Source organism: Bos grunniens, chromosome 8, assembly GCF_055505025.1.
Source record: "Bos grunniens cultivar Pamir isolate PY7600 chromosome 8, Bosgru_T2T1.0, whole genome shotgun sequence".
NCBI lineage: Eukaryota > Metazoa > Chordata > Mammalia > Artiodactyla > Bovidae > Bos > Bos grunniens.
In genome coordinates this window covers 26,135,001-26,158,278 of record NC_141172.1, presented here as the reverse complement: position 1 = coordinate 26,158,278, position 23,278 = coordinate 26,135,001, and the positions used below count along the sequence as shown (strand labels likewise).

Sequence of the window (23,278 nt, the reverse complement as noted above, 5' to 3'; positions counted from 1 at the left end):
TATGCATGCCTGGAAAATTACATGGACAGAGGAGCCTGGCGGGCTACAGTCCATGGTGTCACAAAAGAGTTGGCCACAACTTAGCATCTAAACATGGAGAATGGCACCCCACTCCAGTACTCTTGCCTGGAAAATCCCATGGGCGGAGGAGCCTGGTAGGCTGCAGTCCATGGGGTCGCTAAGAGTCAGACATGATTGAGCAACTTCACTTTCACTTTTCACTTTCATGCATTGGAGAAGGAAATGGCAACCCACTCCAGTGTTCTTGCCTGGAGAATCCCAGGGACGGGGGAGCCTGGTGGGCTGCCGTCTATGGGGTCGCACAGAGTCGGACACGACTGAAGTGACTTAGCAGTAGCAGTAGCATCTCAACAACAGACCACCTCATCTGGCTAACTCGGCAAAATAAAGGGGGCAGGGAAGACTCTGGCAATCATGCATCTTGTACATGGGCTGGGCTTAGGGCTCCACAGTGTTTAGCACCTGGTACTCTAGTCACCTGATTTCATAGTTTTCTCGCCTACTAGATTCTACGGTACTTTGAGTGCAAGGATAAGAAATGTTTCTGTTTTGTTCAGCATTACCTGCTATACTTCATAGCACATCACATACATTTGATTAATATTTTGGGGAAAAAAACTGAATTTATGTATTAATTGCTGAATGAAGAAGTAAACAGCCTGCCACAGAAGTGAGGTATGCCTAAGTCTTAGAAGCATTTCCTCTCAAGTAAACCAGAGATGTGCGTTTCATGTAATGGAAACATAAGAGTGTAGTCAGTTAGCACCTTGAACAAAAGACAGGTCGTATGTGGCTCCTGCTTTCAGAGTCCAAAAACCTGAAAGCATCAGTCTAATGAAAGTTAAATATGTCCAATCACAGGGTATCAAATATGCTAATGTCTTAAATACACAATTTGCAAATAAACAGAAATAAGGCACAATTAAGAGAAACAATCAAAATAGAATACCATATTTTCTGAGCTTGGTTCCTAAAAATCAGATTCAGATGTTGTTTTTATTCATAATCTGGGAAAAAGTAAATAAAACATTCTGTGCACTGCTCACCATAAATCTTAACTTACCCCTGAAATTAAATCTAAACACAAACATAACCCTAAAACCTCCTCTAGCCCCACAAATACTCAGACAATCAAAATCTGATTTCCAGGACAGCAGTTTTACTATGTGAGTACAATATTTATGCAGAAGAAATAAATTATGCAAATCACAATGATTTACGCCTATTATAGCTAAGCTTACTCTTTGCAGATTACAAGGTTCAAGAATCTACAAATTTACTCAAAATTCAGGTTGCCTAATGAACAATTATACATACAGGACACTTTAAGACCTTACCAAAGCTTCAAACAATATACACTGCTTTATATTATCTCCTTGGCACATGATTGTAATAGCTAAAGAACAAACTCAAATTTCAAAATTAATTCACAAATTAAACCCCGAATTTATATAAACCAGTACTATATTCACCTTCCTTCCATGCTATCTAGAAATGTCTTTAAAAAGTAATTCAAGGGTCTCAGGTCAACATGGCAAGCAGCTTGTGCCATTTCAGCATCAAGCAGGTGGCCAGAGGGTATTTATAAAGGGTATTACAATGCTGCTGGGTTCAATAAACTGGGCTTAATGCAAGATGATACAATATATGAGAATGACGATGCAAAAGAGGCCGTAAGAAGGCTTCCTGAGAACGTTTATGACGACAGAGAGTTTCGCATTAAGAGAGCACTGGACATGCACATGAGGCAGCAGATTCTGCCTAAACCACAGTGGACAGAATATGAGGATAAAGCCTACCTCAAACCATCTCTGAAAGAGGTGCTTTGGGAAAGAAAAGGGAGAGAAGAATGAGCTGAGAAATAATTTAGTAGTCTAAATCTGTGGATATAGCTGTTATCAAATATTTTTATGAAGTTAGTTTAAACCTGAAATGTACAATGCAGAACTATTTAGACTATAAATGTATTACTTTAAATACATATCTATTACAATTTAAAAAAAAGTTATTCAAGGGATTTCCCTGTGGTCCAGTGGCTAAGTGCAGGGGGCCCGGGTTCCATCTCTGGTCAGGGAACTAGATCCCACACACTGGTACTGAGAGTCTGCATGCCACAACTCAGACCCAGTTCAGGAAAATAAAAACTTGAAATAAATTTTTTTTTTAAGTTGTATGGCAGAAACCAACACAACATTAATTTTCCTCCAATTAAAAAATTAAACCAGAAAAAGTAATTCAAATGAAATATCAACACTTTTTTTGTATTTTTCTTTCATTTTTAATTGAATGATAATTGCTTTACGGTACTGCATTGGTTTCTACCAAACATCAAAATGAATCAGCCACAGGTTTTTAAAATTAGAGCTATCATTACAAATTTTAGTGATGTAACCACCTGATTGCTGTTGCTGCTGCTAAGTCGCTTCAGTCGTGTCCGACTCTCCGACAACATAGACGGCAGCCCACCAGGCTCCTCTGTCCCTGGGATTCTCCAGGCAAGAATACTGGAGTGGGTTGCCATTTCCTTCTCCAATGCATGCATGCATGCTAAGTCGCTTCATTCCTGTCCGACTCTGGGCGACCCTATGGACAGCAGCCCACCAGGCTCCTCTGTCCACGGGATTCTCTAGGCAAGAATACTGGAGTGGGTTGCCACTTCCTTCTCCAACCACCTGATTAGCCATGAGTAAATTTTCAAATCTTTAAAATATAAATTTTAAAATTTACTTAAATTTTTAAAGGTTTTGTCTTGACATATACGTTAAAACTTTAGAAAAAAAACTTTTTTAATGATGAAAACTGTCAAACACAAAGGGATGAATACATCTCCACTAACCGTGGAAGAGCATCTGGTTTTCTTTTTCTAGTAAGCGTGGCAAAAAGCTCAAAATTTTTTATTAAAACAAGAAGAAAAAATCCTATGCAAAGAATGGAGGAGAGCATCATCACAGGAGTGAGAAACAAATGTGCTTATCTTTTCAATCCAAGAGACTCTGCACAGTCTCGGTTATAGAGTGGCTCCACCCAGTGTGGTGGGGAAGGCAGATAACTAGCGCTCTGTGTGCCTGACGGGGTGCTCAGAAAGCTCTTTGGAACAATCTAGGGCTACTTTCTTCACTGAGTACTTGAACACCTACCACTACTAAAAATATACAAAACAAAGCACTTTCAGGAATTTTTAAACCTAGTCTGGAGTATCATACAACCATTCGAGTAACTTCCTACAAGCCACAAAGCCTTAAGTGCCTTGAGAAAATGACTGCAAAAAAGGAGGCAAACCCAGGAACTGATGTGGCTAAAACACAGTATAAAAAGTGTCAGAGACTGAGGTGGAAAGATAGGCTGGCTTCCTCTCAAGCAGGACCCTGAATACAGAAGTAAAGGGCTTGTTCTGATCAGAGAGCTTGCAATGAATGAAGTTTGGGCCTGAGTAGTGACAAAGTCAGAGATATTTTCAAAAGCCTTCAATCCCAAGGAGTGGAGCTTCCTGGAGGGAGCCTGAAAAGTTACTGCAGCCAGCTTGCGGTAGGGCAACAACACTGAAGAGGAGCAAACGAGCTCAACAGCAGTCATGAGACTTTTAAGGAGGGGATAGCTCCAAGAGGTAACGCACACTAAAACAGTTTTCAGGATGTGGTGAATGAAGGGAATGGACAGAAAATGGGAAGACAACGATCGCTCAGGTGTTCTGGCCTCTGAGACCAGGACAGTCACTTAGAGATGGAGTGTGGTTTCTGTGTGCGCTTGCACTACAAAGCATCCCCAGAGACAGCTTTCTCGTCTATTTTTTTGAAAAGCTAATGTGCTTGCACCTTAGAGATGAAGAACTAGAACCTTAAGCTCACCTCTGCCAAACCCAACTCTCTTCTAGATGCTAACCTGGACCAGCTGCAATGAGAGACTGGACCACCCAAACCCTAAGGCATCCCTCCAGCAAAGGTTCTTGTCGTGGCCTTCAGCTCCTGATGGACATGATGGGTGAATAAATGCTCTGCATTTTCAGAGAGCAGAATTAGAAAACTTAAAAGATGTTACACTGCAACTGGAAGGTCAGATAAAGTAAATGCATCAGGTGACTAATTTGGGTGATGGAAGCTCTCCCTATACATTCCTTAAAAGGAACAACTCAAGGGGATGAAAATGAGGTAAGACCTAAAGCTTACACATTTGGGGGGACCTCCTTAAGAAACATCATGCAAAAACACATGCATCCTTTACACAAAGAAATGACCCCGAGGACACTATTTGCTGGGACTCCCCCACCCCCAAGGGATGTGGAGGAAAATTCTACCCCTCCCTGCAAAAGCACCCATTCAGAATAGACAAAGAGCTCAAGGGTCATCTGAGAGAACTGAAAGGAAGGTGGCACTCTCAAAAATCCCAGACACTCTTGTGACAGAAAGATGCAAACTTTACTGGATGGCAGAAAAGGAGTTAAAATTACCCAAGAAAATGCAGGCAAAAAGAGATGAGAGGCTTGGACTGGCTGATTATTCTTATAAGGATCTCATTTGACAGGGGTAAAATACAAAGAAAAGTGTGTGCCAGTTTTTACAGAAAACATATGAACATATGGGAACTTACCTGGGGAAATTTGCTTTCTTTTAACGGAACAAGGAGTCTTTTCAGGTATTCTGAGTTGAAATTGAGAAGGACATGTTTAATTATAGTAAATGTGGAGAAAGGGTAAGCCGCGGGAGAATGGTGGCCATAACATATTAATATTCAACTTCATTCCTGGGTTGGGTGGGTGGAAGAGACTAGAACAGGAGCTACATTTTTACATACAAAGACCCACTATACAAGGAAGGAAAGAAAGGAGGGTGGGAAGAATGGAGAAAGGGAAGAAAGAAGAGAGAAAGAGACAGAAGAAAAATATCAATCTCCACTTGAATAAGCCTACAGGAGGGATTTTTCTGTAAAGAAAGGTTACGAATGTCAAAGAAAATTATCCCCCAAATTTTGGCTCCTCAACATGAAAACACAAAAAAGATGCCATGTAAACTGTTAAGACAAGAGCACCCTCTTCTATCTCAGACACCCTGTGTACTCAAGGTGCCTGGGGGCAAGCTGATCAGCACTATGCCTTAGCTCTGAACCTCAAATGCAGAGAGATGCCCTGTACCCAAAGTGGGGATGGCGTGCTCTGGTGGGTACACGTGGGGCAGGAGAATCAAAATGCCAACAGTCAGCAGCCCAGTGAAGGTCTCTGATCCGAACCACAATGACCCCAATACCACAAGAGTCCCAGCTCCTCCCACACCCCAAAATGCAACTCTCTGATCAGGCATCTTCTGCCCCCACCCCACCAAATACTAATGGGAAGAGACTGGAAAGAGAACAAGATCGGACAAGGACCAAACAGGACAGGCTAGAGAGCAGTAACAATGATTCTGGGCTCCCTTGGGAGTAATAAAGTGACAGAGCGGACAGGAAGAGAGCCAATTAGTACATTCCCAGACAAGAGAGAGCCGAGGCTAAGGAAAAGCAAGGAATTAAACGCAAATTTTGCCAGTCTGCCTATGTCAGCACAGTTATTCTTCACTAATATGAAACTGACACGCAACCGAGACAAAGGTACCAAAACTGCAAGAATGGCAAGAGCCCCGGGCAGAGGGAAACTAGTCCTGTCTCCATCACTGTCTGCAATGCTCAGTGAGTCGCCTCAGAGCAACTCTAAACTCTATCCTTCTTAACCGTGAAATGAAATAATTCTCAGAGCTGGCATCCTAGAACTCAAAGACCTCATGTTCCTATGAAAGAGTACGGACTTGGGCCGGACGACCTGGGTGTGAATTCCAGCTCTGCAAGTGTTTTTGACTTTGGGAAAGTTACTTGACCTCTCTGTACCTCAGTATCCCCATCTGTGAGACATGAGAAAAACACTCTACCTCATGGAACTGCCTAAGGATGAAGGGCTCTGTTAGTTGTAATTATGGCTGTGGGCAAATTTTGTACCCAATACCTTTTGGGTATGAGCATCTGTGTGGTAAATCACCTTTCTGAAAAGCTCTTCCTCAGAGGGGCAAGCAACTCTGCCTATCACTTTTCAGGGTGGTTCCCTTCCTAGGCCAGGGACTGCTGTTGCTGTTTAGTTGCTCAGTCGTGTCCGACTCTTTGCAACCCCATGGACTATAGCACACCAGGCTCCTCTGTCCTCCACTGTCTGGAGTTTGCTCAAACTCACATCCATCGAGTTGGTGATGCTATATAACCATCTCATCATCTGCTGCCTCCTCTCCTCCTGCCCTCAATCTTTCCAGGCAAGAGGGTCTTTTCCAATGACTTGGCTCTTCCCATCAGGTGGCCAAAGAATTGGAGTTTCAGCAGCAGTCCCTGCAATCTAAGGGACTCTCAAGAGTCTTCTCTAGCACCACAATTTGAAAACATCAGTTCTTTCGTACTCAGTCTTCTTCATGATCCAACTCTCACATCCATACCTGACTACAAGAAAAACCATACCTTTGATTATACAGACCTTCCTCAGCAAACTGATGTCTCTGCTTCTTAATGCACCTAGATTTGTCATAGCTTTCCTTACAAGGAGCAAGTGTCTTCTAATTTCATGGCTGCAGTCACCATTTGCAGTGATTTTGGAGCCCAAGAAAATAAAATGTCACTTTTTCCCCTTCTATTTGCCATGAAGTAATGGGACTAAATGCCATGATCTTAGTTTTCTAAATGTTGACGTTCAAGTCAGTTTTTTCGCTCTCCTCTTTTACCTACATCAAGAGGCTTGTTAGTTCCTCTCCACTTTCTGTCATTAGAGTGGTATCATCTGCACATCTGAGGTGGTTGATATTTCTCCCGGCAATCTTGATTCCAGCTTGTGATCCATCCCACCCAGCATTTCTCATGGTGTACTCTGCTTATAAATTAAATAAGCAGGATGACAATATACAGCCTTGTCATACTCCTTTTCCAATTTGGAACTAGTCAGTTGTTCCATGTCCAGTTCTAACCGTTGCTTCTTGACGTGAATACAGGTTTCTTAGGAGACAGGTAAGGTGGTCTGGTACTCCCACCTCTTGATTGCAACTCCCCTCCATCAGCACCTTGCTAAATTATAGTGCAGGCCTCTGGTTTCCATTCTCTCAAATTCATCCTCGAATCAAATCTCACATAGAATTCTCCTGCTTACAACCCAAAGGCACTTTTTTTTCACATGCAACAACATGGATCAATCTCAAAACTACTATTCTAAGCGAAAGAAGCCAGACTTAAAAGGTTACATACTGTAGGATTACATTTATATCATGTTCTGGGAAAGGCAAATTTTTAAGGACAGAAAACAGGTCAGTGGCTGCCAGGGGCTGGGGTTGGGAGGAGGGGTTAGTCACTCAGGAGCACTGAGGAGGTGCTGTAAGTGTTCTTCATCTTGATTGCAGTGATGGTTACAAGACTAAGATCAAACACACTAAATGATGCACTAAAATGGGTCAATTTTAGTGTGTATAAATTATACCTTAATTTGAAAGAAATTACAGAGAAATCCCAAGGGTTTCCCATTGCCTACAAGTACCACAGCATTGCTGATCTGTCCCCTATCATGCCTTTCACATTCCAGCAGCAACCAACTTTTTTAAATTCCCTGCATACTCTGTGCAGAAATGTCTTAACCACTGTTCGGCTCTTAAACAGTTTTTCCATATTAACCACTGAGTCCTCTGGGCTGTCTTCCTTCTCTCAACCTTCACACTCCCAGGCAGATAAGTTAGTAAGTTATTTCCCTATCACTGCTTTCAAAGAAAGCATGCATATATTGTGATATAATGAATGCTCTTGTCTCTCATTGATCAACTGAAATGTGAATTCTTAGGGAAAAAGAACTACTTTTATCCACGTGTGTATGCCACCTGGTCCATGGCAGATAGTCAATAAATTTTTGTTGGAATGATGTTTCATAAGGCGTCGCTATCTCACTGCACCCCCAGCACTTACACGAGCGCTCACTTGGCTCAGTAAACAATGGCAGCCCTTGCCCTGCACACTAATACAAGATGATGGACATGACCGTGCAAGCTGAAACCATGCAGAGCAACCTTAATACCAAACAGAAAAATTCTAGCTTCTCTATGATCTGTAACATTTTTTGTCAAAAACACTAAAAAGCAGTTACATAGGAAGATGAAAAAAAGCAAAACATTCATTTACTACACTGTAATTTAAAACATTAGAAATTTGAGAATTAAAGCATTTCATTTATCGGGAAAAAAAGCATCAAGAGTAGTCTGAAAAAAAAAAAAAAAAAGATTAGTCTGAGTAGTTTGAACAGTGGTGCCTTCTTCTCACTGTATAATTTAAAACATCAAATGAGCATCTTTTGTACGGGCATACTCCTGTCTAAGTCTGGATTAGCTTCCAACATTTTAGCCCTTCTGTTTTCATTGTCCTGCAGTATCTCTGAGGAGTTCTCTTTAAAAGGACGTTTTCTACCAGCATCTTTTCCTCTGTTATGCGTTCATCCTTTTTGTCACAATCGCTTTTCTAATTTACATAGCAGCTTCCTCTTCCCTAACTCCTCTGGCTGCACACACAGAGGCTCTAGAACAGGGGCAGCGTTGACACGCCTGCAGTCAGCTTGTTTTCCTAGAACTCGATTTAGGAAAGGTTCAAATTTCACTTCCAGAGTTAGCACTTCACATTTCTTTGCTGCACTTTGATCTCTGTCCGCCAATTCCCTCTTTGAATTATCCATTTTCACAAAATGTCACGTGAGTTTATCTCTGGGAGACAAGGAGGCAACACAGCTATGCCCTTTGCTGTCTGTTCATGAACCAAATAACAGGATGTGCTGGCTGTACTTTAATACACTCTGTTAATGTAACATAATAACCAAAATGTAAGCTGTGTTGATGGAGGATCCATGTTAATTAATCACAACAACTGAAAGCTGTCCGTACTGGAAGCATGCAAAGTGAGAAATACCTTTGTTTAACAAGTAAACAAGTAATTTTAGAATGAATGAACTGGTTCACCACTGGGTCAGATTTAACCAACAGGAATTTATGCCCTTCCCATCTACACCTTCTAATTAATAAGATCACAAAAACAGAAAGTGAAGTAGCTCAGTCGTGTCCGACTCTTTGCGACCCCATGGACTGTAGCCTACCAGGCTACTCTGTCCATGGGATTTTCCAGGCAATAGTACTGGAGTGGATTGCCATTTCTTTCTCCAGGGGATCTTCTCGACCCAGGGATCGAACCCAGGTCTCCCACATTGTAGACAGACGCTTTACTGTCTGAGCCACCAGGGAAGTCACTTCCTAAAGACCCAATTCAGGGTCAGGTACAACATATTAGAGGAGAGATCTAGATTATAATCCCAATTCTATCACTAGTAACAAAGTTACATTCTAACACAGTACCCTATAAAATAGGGTTAATGATACTTCCTCCTTCATCAGATGGTTCTGAGAGACAAAGGAGAAACACATTTTAAAAAGTACTTTGAAAAATTCAACTAGATACTATCCTATCAAACATATACTTAGCAGGCACCAGGCATTATTATACGAGATTTTCTTAAATCTCATAGAATTCTCATGACACAAGAGAATTCTCATGGTACAAGTACCAGTATAGTCTCCATTTTACAGAAGCATACTGAAGCACAGGCAAGTCATATAATGTGTCCAAGGGTATGCAGAGAGTAAGCAGAGAAGCAGATTGTTGTCATTGTTCAGTCATCCAGTCGTGTCGGGCTCTTTGTGACCCCACAGACTGCAGCAGGCCAGGCCTCTCTGTCCCTCACCACCTCCCGGAGTTTGCCCAAGTTCATGTCCGTTGCATCGGTGATGCCGTCCAGCCATCTCATCCTCTGACTCCCTCTTCTTCTGCCCTCAATCTTTCCCAGCATCAGGGACTTTTCCAATGAGTTGTCCGTTTGCATCAGATTACCAAAATACTGGAGCTTCAGCTTTAGCATCAGTCCTTCCAGTGAGTATTCACGGTTGATCTCCCGTAAGATTGACTGGTTTGATCTCCTTGCTGTCCAAGGGACTTTCACAAGTCTTTGAACTCAAAAGGTTTCTCTCCACAGGTCAAGTTCTCTAAAACTTCTTCACTAACGTGTCTACTGTCCACAGAAAGTAGAAGGACACGGTCATTGAAAGGGGTGAAACACTGACTCCTAGAAACTGGACAAACCTAATTCAGTATGACTCAGAGTAATCAAGTAGTTCTCCTCTAACACTTTCAGATTTGGGGCAGAACTAATACAAACCAAACTCAAAAATGTTTGTCCCATCACATTGTGATGGGTACCTCGTGGTAAAGACAAGATGGTCCACAAGATGACTTCACCGGCAGCTGCGCGCTTGCCTTGGGAACAGTTTCAGTTTCCCATCAAAAAGAGGGACCTGTCTCTCATGCCTTAAATAGAAACTACTTTAAATGATATACAGTGTGATTTAAATTACAGATTATAAAAAACTACTTTCCAGGGGACTTCCCTGGCAGTACAGTGGTTAAGACTCTTCGCTTCCAAGGCAGGGGGTATGGGTTTGATCCCTGGCCGGGAAACTAACCATCCCACATGCCATGCAGCATGGACAAAAACATATTTAGTTTTTAAAAAAGATTTTAAAATAGAACTACTTTCCAAATCACACAGAAAATACCGGAAGGGACATGATAAATGCATAGATACATTTTATGAGATAGAAATCAGGGTGGCCTCAGGTAATAGAAAGTCCTGACTGTAAGAGCTGAAACAATGAGCTCTCTCACAGAACAAGTCAGGAGCAGCAGACGTGGGCTAAGTGTCAAGGACCCCAGCTCTGCCTTTGCTGTTGCCATGCTCAGCCCCCTGAGTCTGCTCACTGCCTCACTAAGCCTCACTGACAAATTCCAAGCAGGAATTTCTCTCTCCTTCCAGATGGGTAACTTTCACTACCTTTGTCTAGCACACTTCCTCTTATAAATTACTGGCCAGAACTTAGTCACACGCCTGCTATCAGACCAACAGCTCCTAAGGGGGATGAAATGATCATGACTTAGGTTTTTATATTAATCATGAGCTATCTTGGACCCATCTCCCATGTCTGGCTACTTGGGAAGAAAGAGGTAGAATGGGTTTCAGGGTAAGCATCAGTATTTAATACAATTATTGTATAAGAGGCATATGACAAATGTGAAATGGTTCACATGACTCTCTAGAGCTGGGTCCCTGTGAGTTTTGAGAGCAGTCCACCACCACACAAACAGGGGCACCAGAACACAATGAACTACTTCACTCGTTAAGTAAGAGCCAGTAGAGCAAAGTAGCTTTTCAAAAGCATAATTTCTCAGCCAACAGCATGAATCAGAAGAAACTGTTTTAGTTCTCTTCAATTGTACCCTTCCCAAAATTATCTAGTTGAGCAATCATATCCAACCTCAACCTGTGTATTCAGGCTCTGCTTAGGGAACAAGGGGGTGGAAAAACACATAGGTTTAGATGTGGCGATCACTCCATTTTCATTTTTAAAAAAAATTAGCTGTCCTTTTTCATTTAGGCAATTCTTTCCTTCTTAGCAAAGCAAGAAGGACAGGAGATTACCTGAATAAAAAAAAATTACCGAGACAAGATATCTTCCTATAGTTAAGTTTTCAGTTGCAGGCTTATGATGAAGGTAAATTCAAATACTACCTTGAAAGACTCAGAGTGGGTCTGAGGGCATGAGCCATTCCTTCTATGCTTTTACAGATAGCATTCAGCCTAAGATTGGAATTAGGCTGACCCCTCTTCAAAGAACGAAGGCAAATTTACAAAGTTTTTATTTTAAAGCTCAACTGCATCCTATTCACCGCTCCAAATCATCTCATCTCTCCTATCACTGTTCTTTCCACCTGAACATCTGCTTTGCCAATTAACACTATCATTTCTGTCATTCAAACTCTATCAGTTGAAATTCAAAGTCTGTCTCAAATGCCTCGTTTCCTCCATGCCCAAGACTTGGAATCTTTCATTACAGGGCTTATTCACTGTCCAACTCCTAACCTCTTGAAGACTTGCACCCAAGAAAGATGCAATGTTGTATAACTGTCCCCAGAAATAAAGAGACCAAAAGAATAACAGACTAGAGTTGAAAATAGGACCCCTTCCTTCATCGTTTATCAATTTTGTTTTCCTTTCGAGTAGCACAGGAGGAAAAGCAATAGCAAAAGCAGCAGGAAGGCACTAGAGAAGATGGCAATGACTGTACATCTGACCAGTTTCTCTATACTCCAGAGATGCCTGCCCTGCACACGTCTACATACAACAGAACAGACACAAACAAATGATGACTGCTAATTCTGGCTGGTTTCTTTCCCCCTTAAACACACTCCAGAAGTCACTGCAATAACGGAAACGTTTGGGAGACTGAGCCATCTGATGACAATTACAGGAATCCTGGAAGGGAAGAGAATGCTCAGGGCAGGCCAGACGGCCATGCAATTACAAACCCTCTCTCAGCCCCAGAGTCGTCTCCACACCCTCTGCGTGCCTGCCAGGGGGAGGTGGATGGGGAGGCTGCTGCTCAGCGTTCCCAGGCTGACACGCTCTCACGCTGCTCCAGAGAGCACACCACCATTTAGGGTTGCTCCGTTTTCTCACCCCTTGCAGAAAGACACTTCCTGATAGTCATGAGTTTGGTTCCCAAGGATGTGAGACTCACAGAAACCAAGACTTGTTCAGTAAAAAAGATGACCGAAAAGGTAAACCACTGAAAATGCTTGCTGCTCTTGCTGTTTAGTCGCCAAGTTGTGTCTGACTTTTTGTGACCCCATGGACTCTAGCCCGTCAGGCTCTTCAGTCCATGGGATTTCCCAGGCAAGAATACTGGTGTGGGTTGCCATTCCCTTCTCCAGTGGATCTTCCCAACCCAGGGATTTAACCCATGTCTCCTGCATTAGCAGGCGGATTCTAACACTGAGCCACCAGAGAAGCCCACTGAAAATGTTAATATGAAACTAAAACTTTTTTCCAAGTCCCGTTACTCCCTGAACTGATCCTTATGGCATTGGGAAATGAGGATAATGGATGGGAAGAGAAAAAGGCTAGTATTTTCTGAGTACCTCCAAGAGAAAGCTACTTTCAGAAATAAGAGACCTTAAAAAGGACAGAGCATTGCTGATTTAATGAGAGCTAAAGTTCGGAGAAGCAACTTCCCTAATCCCAAAGCTCTTAAATGAAGGCAACAGGGTAAAAACCAGGCTCACCTAGCTCCAACAGCCACACTCTTTCTACTCAGCTACACTACCTGAGAAATAGCAAACCCAGAGTCGAGCTAGTACGATACAAGCTGGCTTTAATCACTACCTGGTATGCACGCTAAGTCGCTTCGGTAATGCCCAACTCTTTTGCGACCCCATGGACTGCAGTCCACCAGGCTCCTCTGTCCATGAGATTCCGGAGGCAAGAATATTGGAGTGGGTGGCTATGCTCTCCTCTACAACTGACAATTTCTTTCTTCTTAATTTATACAAAGTTTAAGAAGTGAGCTTCAAGGACTTCCCTGATGGTCCAGTGGCTAAGACTGCACGATCTCAATGCAGAGGGCCTGAGTTCCATCCCTGCTCAGGGAACTAGATTCCCCATGCCACAACTAAAACTCAGCGAAGCCAAATAAATAAAAAAAAATTTTTTTAAAGAAGTGAATTGCAGGTTAATTCAAAGAAAGTTTACAATTTTATTTGTAAAAGTTTTAAAAACATACTTGCTATTAATCTACCGAGAGAACAGATAACACTATTATTTACTCATTTATATATTACCTTCCAGTATTTGTTGTTAATATATCTACCTTTTTATATGCCAGTTGGGGTCATAATATTTATAGTTTTATATCTATCTCTTTTCAACTAACATATTGTAAGTATACTCCTGTGCCATAAGATAAATTCCTCAAAAGTCAGATCTTTTAAATAATTACATCAGAATAGATTTCATAACTAAAGTCTTCCAACTTAAAGCCCTGTGCTGACAGGATTAGGAAATTTAAATACTTGAAATATTACATATTCCATGTAGATGGCTAAGGAAACAAGGAGACTGATGAAAAATGAATCATGATTCCAGGGAATCCCTGTTGGTTCAAGAGGATGAACTTTGACGGAATCAAGTTTGCCAAATTTTTGTATGTTGGAAATATAATCAACCCTTGCTGTTGTTGTTTAGTCACTAAATTGTGTCCGAGTCTTTGCAACCCCATGGATTGTGGCCCACCAGGCTCTTATGTGCATGGGATTTCCAGGCAAGAATACTGGAGTGAGTTGCCATTTTCTTCACCAATCAATCCATGCTGCTGCTGCTGCTAAGTCTCTTCAGTTGTGTCCAATTCTGTGCGACCCCGTAGCCCACGAGTCTCCTCTGTCCACCGGATTCTCTAGGGAAGAATACTGGAGTGGGCTGCCATTTCCTTCTCCAAATCAATCCATAAATAGACACAATGTACAAAATTCAAAATTAGGATTCCAAATTACCATTCAACTATATTCTACCAATGCTTTCCATGAGTTTTTTTTTTTCCATTTGTTCTGGCAGTGCCCCACACCTTGTGCAGAGAAGGCAATGGCCCCCACTCCAGTACTCTTGCCTGGGAAATCCCATGGATGGAGGAGCCGGGTAGGCTGCAGCCCCTGGGGTCGCTAAGAATTGGACATGACTGAGCAACTTCACTTTCACTTTTCACTTTCATGCATTGCAGAAGGAAATGGCAACCCACTCCAATGTTCTTGCCTGGAGAATCCCAGGGATGGCAGAGCCTGGTGGGCTGCAGTCCATGGGGTCGCACAGAGTCGGACACGACTGACGAGACTTAGCAGCAGCAGCAGTGCACCCTGTTGGATCTTAGTTCCCTGACCAAGGATTGAATCCAGACCCTCAGCAGTCAAAGCACAGAGTTCTAACCACTGTACTTCCAGGGAATTTCCTCCTAAGTCTTTATGGAAATCAAAAGTATAGAAGCTTTGTGGAATTTTCCTTACATAGAGCCATAAGTTGAGCACTTGCTTCAATGTATTAGCAAAAGATGAACTTCTCCAGCATGGCACACACCAAAGAACTGTTTGACAATCTTGCATAATGTGGTGGTCGTAATGACAGCAATAATAAAAAGTAAAAATGACAGCAGCAACGATGGTGGCTTTCATTTGTTAAGTCTTTCCCTTCGTTAGTTACTGTTCTTAACACTCGAAACAGACACGTTTAATGTCATTCTCTCTAAATCCCATAAGGTAGCAACTCTTCTGATCCACTAAACTTGAACTCAGAAAACTTGAATTTAAGTCCATTCATAGTCCTAATGTGTTAGTAAGTATCATGTCTCTAGTTATACAATTTTTTCACTACATAATAGATGGTTTGGGTCTGAGAGTGTTGTAGAATGAATAAATTCTCAAGTATTACAGATTTGACAATCACTTGAAAATATAAATATACGCATGCCCCTCCCAATCCATGTCACTAAATGGCATACAGCTTTACATTGATTTATACCACCGCACACTAGAAAATTATTAACAATCAACATGTTAGCCTTGACGTACTCCTTTTCCTATTTGGAACCAGTCTGTTGTTCCATGTCCAGTTCTAACTGTTGCTTCCTGACCTGCATATAGGTTTCTCAAGAGGCAGGTCAGGTGCTCTGGTATTCCCATTTCTTTCAGAAGTTTCCACAGTTTTGTGATCCACACAGTCAAAGGCTTTGGCATAGTCAATAAAGCAGAAATAGATGTTTTTCTGAAACTCTCTTGCTTTTTCGAGGATCCAGCAAATGTTGGCAATTTGATCTCTGGTTCCTCTGCCTTTTCTAAAACCAGCTTGAACATCTGGAAGTTCATGGTTCATGTATTGCTGAAGTCTGGCTTGGAGAATTTTGAGCATTACTTTACTAGCGTGTGAGATGAATGCAATTGTGCGGTAGTTTGAGCATTGTCTGGCACTGCCTTTCTTTGGGATTGGAATGAAAACTGACCTTTTCCAGTCCTGTGGCCACTGCTGAGTTTTCCAGATTTGCTGGCATATTGAGTGCAGCACTTTCACAGCATCATCTTTTAGGATTTGAAATAGCTCAACTGGAATTCCAACACCTCCACTAGCTTTGTTCATAGTGATGCTTCCTAAGGCCCACTTGATTTCACATTCCAGGATGTCTGGCTCTAGGTGAGTGTGAGTGATCACACCATCGTGATTATCTGAGTCGTAAAGATCTTTTTTGTACAGTTCTTCTGTGTATTCTTGCCACCTCTTCTTAATATCTTCTGCTTCTGTTAGGTCCATACCATTTCTGTCCTTTATTGAGCCCATCTTTGCATAAAATGATCCCTTGGTATCTCTGATTTTCTTGAAGAGATCTCTAGTCTTTCCCATTCTATTGTTTTCCTCTATTTCTTTGCATTGATTTCTGAGGAAGGCTTTCTTATCTCTCCTTGCTATTCTTTGGAATTCTGCATTCAAATGGGTATATCTTTCCTTTTCTCCTTTTTCGCTTCTCTTCTTTTCACAGCTATTTGTAAGGCCTCCTCAGACAGCCATTTTCCTTTTTTGCATTTCTTTTTCTTGGGGATGGTCTTGAGTTCTGTCAATGTCACGAACCTCCATCCATAGTTCATCAGGCACTCACTCTATCAGATCTAGTCCAAGTAGGAAAAGGAGTACGTCAAGGCTGTATATTGTCACCTTGCTTATTTAACTTATATGCAGAGTACATCATGAGAAATGCTGGAAGGAGCTTAAGCTGGAATCAAGATTGCTGGGAGAAATATCAATAACCTCAGATATGCAGATGTCACTACCCTTATGGCAGAAAGAGCCTCTTGATGAAAGTGAAAGAGGAGAGTGAAAAAGTTGGCTTAAAGCTCAACATTCAGCAAACTAATATTATGGCATCTGGTCCCATCACTTCATGGCAAATAGATGAGGAAACAGTGGAAACAGTGTCAGACTTTATTTTTTTTGGCTCCAAAATCACTGCAGATGGTGATTGCAGCCATGAAATTAAAAGACGCTTGCTCCTAGGAAGAAAAGCTATGATCAACCTAGATAGCATTTTAAAGAGCAGAGATACTACTTTGTCCCCAAAGGTCCGTCTAGTCAAGGCTACGGTTTTTCCAGTAGTCGTGTATAGATGTGAGAGTTGGACTATAAAGAAAGCTGAGCACTGAAGAATCGATGCTTTTGAACTGTGATGTTGGAGAAGACTCTTTGAGAGCCCCATAGACAGCAAGGAGATCCAACCAGTCCATCCTAAAGCATATCATTCCTGGGTGTTCATTGGAAGGACTGATGCTGAAGCTGAAGCTCCAATACTTTGGCCACCTGATGCAAAGAGCTGACTCATTTGAAAAGACCCTGATGCTGGGGAAGACTGAGGGCAGGAGGAGAAGGGGACGACAGAGGATGAAATGGTTGGATGGCATCACCAACTCAATGGACATGGGTTTGGGTAGACTCCGGGGAGTTGGGAGATGGACAGGGAGGCCTGACATGCTGTGGTTCATTGGGTCGCAAAGAGTAGGTACAACTGAGCAACTGAACTGAAATGAACACGTTAGCTTTAAAATAAAACCTCCTTGGCCCCCGAAGGCACATATTTGATAAGTGTCACAAAAATCCAAGAGCTAAAGCTTGCCAATTCTAGAAATGTGAACCCCAAAATAAACTGAATCTATCAACACCTGGCATCTAATTGAAAACTCTTAAAGAACCAGGGCTTCTTGCTACTGGAAAGCTGGCTGATCTAAAAGTCATATGTCCCTACCAAGAGTTGTCCAAGACAACCAAAGCAAAAGGGTCTGAGTTACAACCTGAGTCTGCCAGGGTGGGGCATGTAAATCCATGTGAAGTCCCAGGAAGGAAAGAAAGGCTATCTCACAAAAGAGAAGACTGCCTCCAGAAAGAAAGTGGGAGATAGCACTTGCAGAGGAAGGGAAGAGGTCCAAATCTGAATTTTCATCTGGCTCTGCTTCTGTGCAACAGTTAGAACTGGACATGGAACAACAGACTGGTTCCAAATAGGAAAAGGAGTACATCAAAGCAGTATATTGTCACCCTGCTTATTTAACTTATAGGCAGAGTACATCATGCAAAATGCTGGACTGGATGAAGCACAGGCTGGAATCAAGATTGCCAGTAGAAATATCAATAACCTCAGATATGCAGATGACACCACACTTATGGCAGAAAGCAAAGAAGAACTAAAGAGCCTCTTGATGAAAGTGAAAGAGGAGAGGGAAAAGTTGGCTTAAAATTCAACATTCAGAAAACTGAGATCATGTCATCCGGTCCCATCACTTCATGGGACATAGATGGAGGAGAAACAGTGGAAACAGTGGCAGACTTTATATTTTAGGGCTCCAAAATCACTGCAGATGGTGACTGCAGCCATGAAATTAAAATACGCTTGCTCTTTGGAGGAAAAGCTATGACCAACCTAGACAGCATATTAAAAAGCAGCAACATTACTTTGCCAACAAAGGTCCATCTAGTCAAGGATATGGTTTTTCCAGTGGTCATGTATGGATGTGAGGGTTGCACTGTGAAGAAAGCTGAGCGCCAAAGAATTGATGCTTTTGAACTGTGGTGTTGGAGAAGACTCTTGAGAGTCCCTTGGACTGCAAGGAGATCCAACCAGTCCATCCTAAAGGAAATCAGTCCTGAATATTCATTGGAAGAACTGATGTTGAAGCTGAAACTCCAATCCTTTGGCCACCTGATGCAAATAACTGACTCATTTGAAAAGACCCTGATGCTGGGAAAGATCGAGGGCAGTAGAAGGGGATGACAGAGGATGAGATAGTTGGATGGCATCACTGACTCAATGGACGTGAGTTTGAGTAAACTCTAGGAGCTGGTTATGGACAGGGAGGCCTGGTGTGCTACAGTTCATGGAGTCGCAAAAAGTCGGACACGGCTGAGTGACTGAACTGAACTGAACTGCTTCTGTGTATTAAGTTAAAGTTTTAGTTCAGTGAAAGTAATTAATACCCAGGTTCTGCAATCCATTCTGCAATCCACCCAAACTCACCCTGAGCATTCCTGCTCATTTCTCTGGTCTCCAGGACCCAAGAATCCCTTTTGTTCAAGCAAAGTTTGGTTGTTACTTGTTTCTCTCTTTCAATTCTAAATTTCTGCCAAGTAATTAGAAAAAGAAAATGAATAGCTGTTTTTGAGGTTTTTTTTAATGGAAGCTGTGGGGGGTTAGAGTCACCACAGCCTCTCACAAAAATAAAATTAAAATCATACTTCTTTGACCTCTCCTCTTTCAAGGAGAATGGATAAAAGCAGTTTGGTTCTGGGCTGTGAAGTCAAGGATTTGATTCAAATCACCTCTACTGAAATTTAGGTAGTTTGCCAAAAGTAGCTTAGTCAATAAAAGAAACATACATGGATTTACAAAACATTTTCATAAATCCCCACAATTATCATAATGGAAGGTGTCATTAGTATGCCCAGATGAAGGTAACAAAGTTCAGAGGGTGAAAGCACTAGACCCAAGATCACACTTAAAAGTAACACAGCATGTGGAAAGGAGGTTTAAGAGAGAGGAGACATATGTATACCTATGAGTGACTCATGCTGATGTACAGCAGAAACCATCAAAATATTGTAAAGTAATTATCCTCCAATTAAAAATAAAACCAAATTTTTTAAAAAGTAACAAAGCAGTTTTTTTAATACATCTTCTACATAATTTTTCCAAGTAACTGTAACATGTTATGGTTCAAAGAAATTCCTCCAACTCGAAGTAACATTCAAAACTACGCTAAGGACTATATGCTGCTGCTGCTGCTGCTGCTAAGTCGCTTCAGTCGTGTCTGACTCTGTGCGACCCCATAGATGGCAGCCCATCAGGCTCCCCCGTCCCTGAGATGCTCCAAGCAGAACACTGGAGTGGGTTGCCATTTCCTTCTCCGATGCATGAAAGTGAACAGTGAAAGAGAAGTTGCTCAGTGGTGTCCGACTCTTAGCGACCCCATGGACTGTAGCCCACCAGGCTCCTCCATCCATGGGATTTTCCAGGCAAGAGTACTGGAGTGGGGTGCCATTGCCTTTTCCAAAGGACTGTATGAATTACAAGCAAATCCTGAACGCATCTATCCAGCAGTAGGTACTCATTTTATGCTATTTTATATTCTCCACTAAACTATACAGACGTAATAAGAGAAAATTCTGAAATTATCGCAATTCTCCCCACCATCCTGTCCTATGAACTCACTTCTATTGCACAAACACACTGAATGGGCATTACAAAAACTATGGCTATACCCCCAGAACATACACATGGCAGGCAGAAACCAAAGAAGCATGTGACAATAACAGCAACAGTGGTGAGCCCTTTCCACCATTTAAGTTGTAAACACAGCTGCTTCCTTTGGTCACCAACAAACCCCTTGAGAAGGTGGTCCATGCCTGTATGTACCAATTCAAACGGTAGGTAGCTCTGAAAGCTATACCATCATCAACAGGGCCATGTTTTTTTATTGTCCAGAACCAAGGACAAGAACCAAGGTTCCTGTATCTGCAATTAAAAGGGCAATGTTTGACTCCTGAATTATAACAAATTCAGCTAGAATATGTATATATACCATATACAGATATGCTATATGTATATATCATATACAAAATACATACATATATCTTTTTCCTCCCTCTGATTCTATAAACAATGTACTCTCAGCTACAGAAAATCTCAAAGGTGTAGAAAGCATAAAGAAGCAAACATTAGTTACAATTCCAGCAACCAGAGGCACAACTAATGACATTTCCTTCTAGTTTTTTCTTAATTCCTGACAGACTATTTGAACTACCCTTTTCTACAGAAAAGTAACTAATTCTTTGGGGCAGAAACAAGATAGGAACTGGAGCCTAGAAAAGTTAATCCCACTGTATTTATAGACAAATTCAAACTTCTTGAGCAAAATCTCAATTGACAGCTATAGCAAAAATACTTAAAATCCTTTGGAAAAGCTCAGTAAAGTCACAATCAAACTCTCAATGTTAGATCCGGAAGAAACAATAATCTATAATGATCACAGAGGTTCTCTTGTGAGAATCTGTTTTGTTTTGAAGAACTTTATTTCCCCAAATTCTATTTTTGCATTCAAACTATTAACCCTAGTATCCTGATGGACTTCAGAACCACAAAATAAAGCACCATGGTATACTGAATCTCTTAAGCTTCAGGAGTCTGAGAAAACAGCAGAAGGTTACTCTGACCTTGCCCTCATCCTTCTTCCCTGGGACAGGCCATAAAACCCTCATAATGCCAGGCGCCCTCCCTATGCCCAGAGGAAAGAAGCATCTTATCTCCGAACACAAAGGGATGCAGGAAAGAATCCTCACTAACAAGCCTTGCTGGGTCTTTCCCCAGTTCACTACAATGACCCCCTCCTTACCCTACCATATCCCTCCATAACTGCACACTCTTCAAAAATCTAGCATGAAATACTCGTCTGTTGCTTTGGGTCTTCATTTCCTTATCAAAGTTCCCATGTCCCATAAAATTTATATTAAATGTATCTGTATGCTTTTCTCCTGTTTAAAAATAATTTGTTAATCTCCTGTTAATCTGTTTAATTTCCGACCCATCCAGGGACCCTTGAAGGGTGGAGGAAAACATTCTTTCCCTACAATCACCATTATCAGTAACAAAAAAGACTTCAGATCACCCACAGCAGAGGGGGACAAAAGGCTCTGTTTTCTCCTAAAACTCTGCTTCTAGAGGATACTAAGAAAATATCATCTAGTCTAGTGTGCACGCACACACGCACGTGCGCTCACCTTTCTGGCACAGGCACACGGCAAGGAGCACAGCTTCTGTCCTCCAACTGGAAATGGAGAGCTCAAAAGTAAAGCCCATCATGTCCTAACACAGTTGACAGCAATCTGCTTTTTGCATGGAAAAATACTTAAATGGAACCTACGAAGGTTCGTAATGCTAAGAGCCTTTGGAACATAAATCTATTTTGCAGCAATTTCATTGATCATGTATTTCTAAGATACCTACTTAAGAGGGGCTCAGATAGAAAAAATACTTTTGTACCAGTTACCACTAGGTAAACGTGAGTTTTAAATACTCTTTGGTACAACAGACCTGCAATTTTATTTCCCATAGCTTAGTGATTGTAAATGCCCTGTGACCCTCTTAAGCACTGCCAACATCAACATCTGGTACCTGGCACAAAGAAAATAGATTCTAAAAGGTTTTCTTTAAAAATCCTTTCATTTTCATCATGTGCTTTAAATATGTTTCTAAGATAGTTCTCTTTCCCCTCTCTCTGACACAGGAAAAAAAAAGATTCTTTTCTCTCAGGCAGCTGGCTTATGTGTTAGAAGCAGAAGAGGAAAATAATTGCCAAACATTAAGTTGTGGCTAATGTCGTCTCACCCTCCCCCCAAAGAAATTACAATCAATATAACAGTCCTAAGACATGACTCAATAAAAGAAAATTCCAAAATAACTGTAACTCTCTCCCCATAAACATATACCACTGGTAAAAATGACTTTAAAACCCATGGCATTCTACAAATTCTATTTACCCTTCCTCCTGTACTTTCTTATAAGACTTCTTATGACCTTCAGTTCCTCCAAAGATGTTAGTAATAACAATGGTCACCCCATTGATTATCAAAATATTCTCTACTTTTAAATGCTGTAGTTGAACAAACAAACTTTACTGGAGAATTTCAAAAGAATTCAAGCCCATTTATGACTCAAGTTCTAACCTAGGAAATTTCACATGACTTTAAAAAAGTAAATATGGCGGCAAAGCTCAACTGACCATACTCACAAAGCTGATGAGAAAACAATGAGAAGAAAAAGCAAAAATGTTTTATTCCAAGACACCCTCTTTAAAACAGAAATGCAGAAAAAGAATTACTACTACCTCCCAATTATAAGTTAGTCAAAACAAAGGAATAACCCTTTATTGTATAGCCTCAGGACAGTTGTCTGAAGACTTATTTCCATATAAACTTCTCCCACTCTTTAGTTCTGGCTCAAGTCCGTAGTTATCATTACATGAGTAAAACAGACCGTAAAAGTTTTCCCCCCGTTTTAAGATCATCAGCTCCTACTACAGAAGATGTGCAATGGGCAGTCCACAGTTAATACATCAATTTTTTTCACAAGCACTCATGTTACACCACATGCCTGCTTAGTATCTGAAATAAAATGACTGTCTTCTGCATTAGAGAAATTTTCCCAAAGAAAAAAAAAAAAAAAACACGGCTATCATTCATTTCTTAGCCAAACATACTCAAGGAAACTCGGCATCAGGGCCGGTTAGA

General features: G+C 41.4%; 1 protein-coding gene and 1 pseudogene across 12 annotated transcripts in view; one reads left to right on the top strand and one right to left on the bottom strand.

Moving 5' to 3' along the window:
- The window catches only part of BNC2 (basonuclin zinc finger protein 2), a 485,666-nt gene that overhangs the window by 388,218 nt on the left and 74,170 nt on the right, over nt 1–23,278 (bottom strand). The gene's annotated exons all lie outside the window — the stretch shown is intronic.
- On the top strand, nt 1,650–1,886 carry LOC147366862 (cytochrome b-c1 complex subunit 7 pseudogene; annotated as a pseudogene).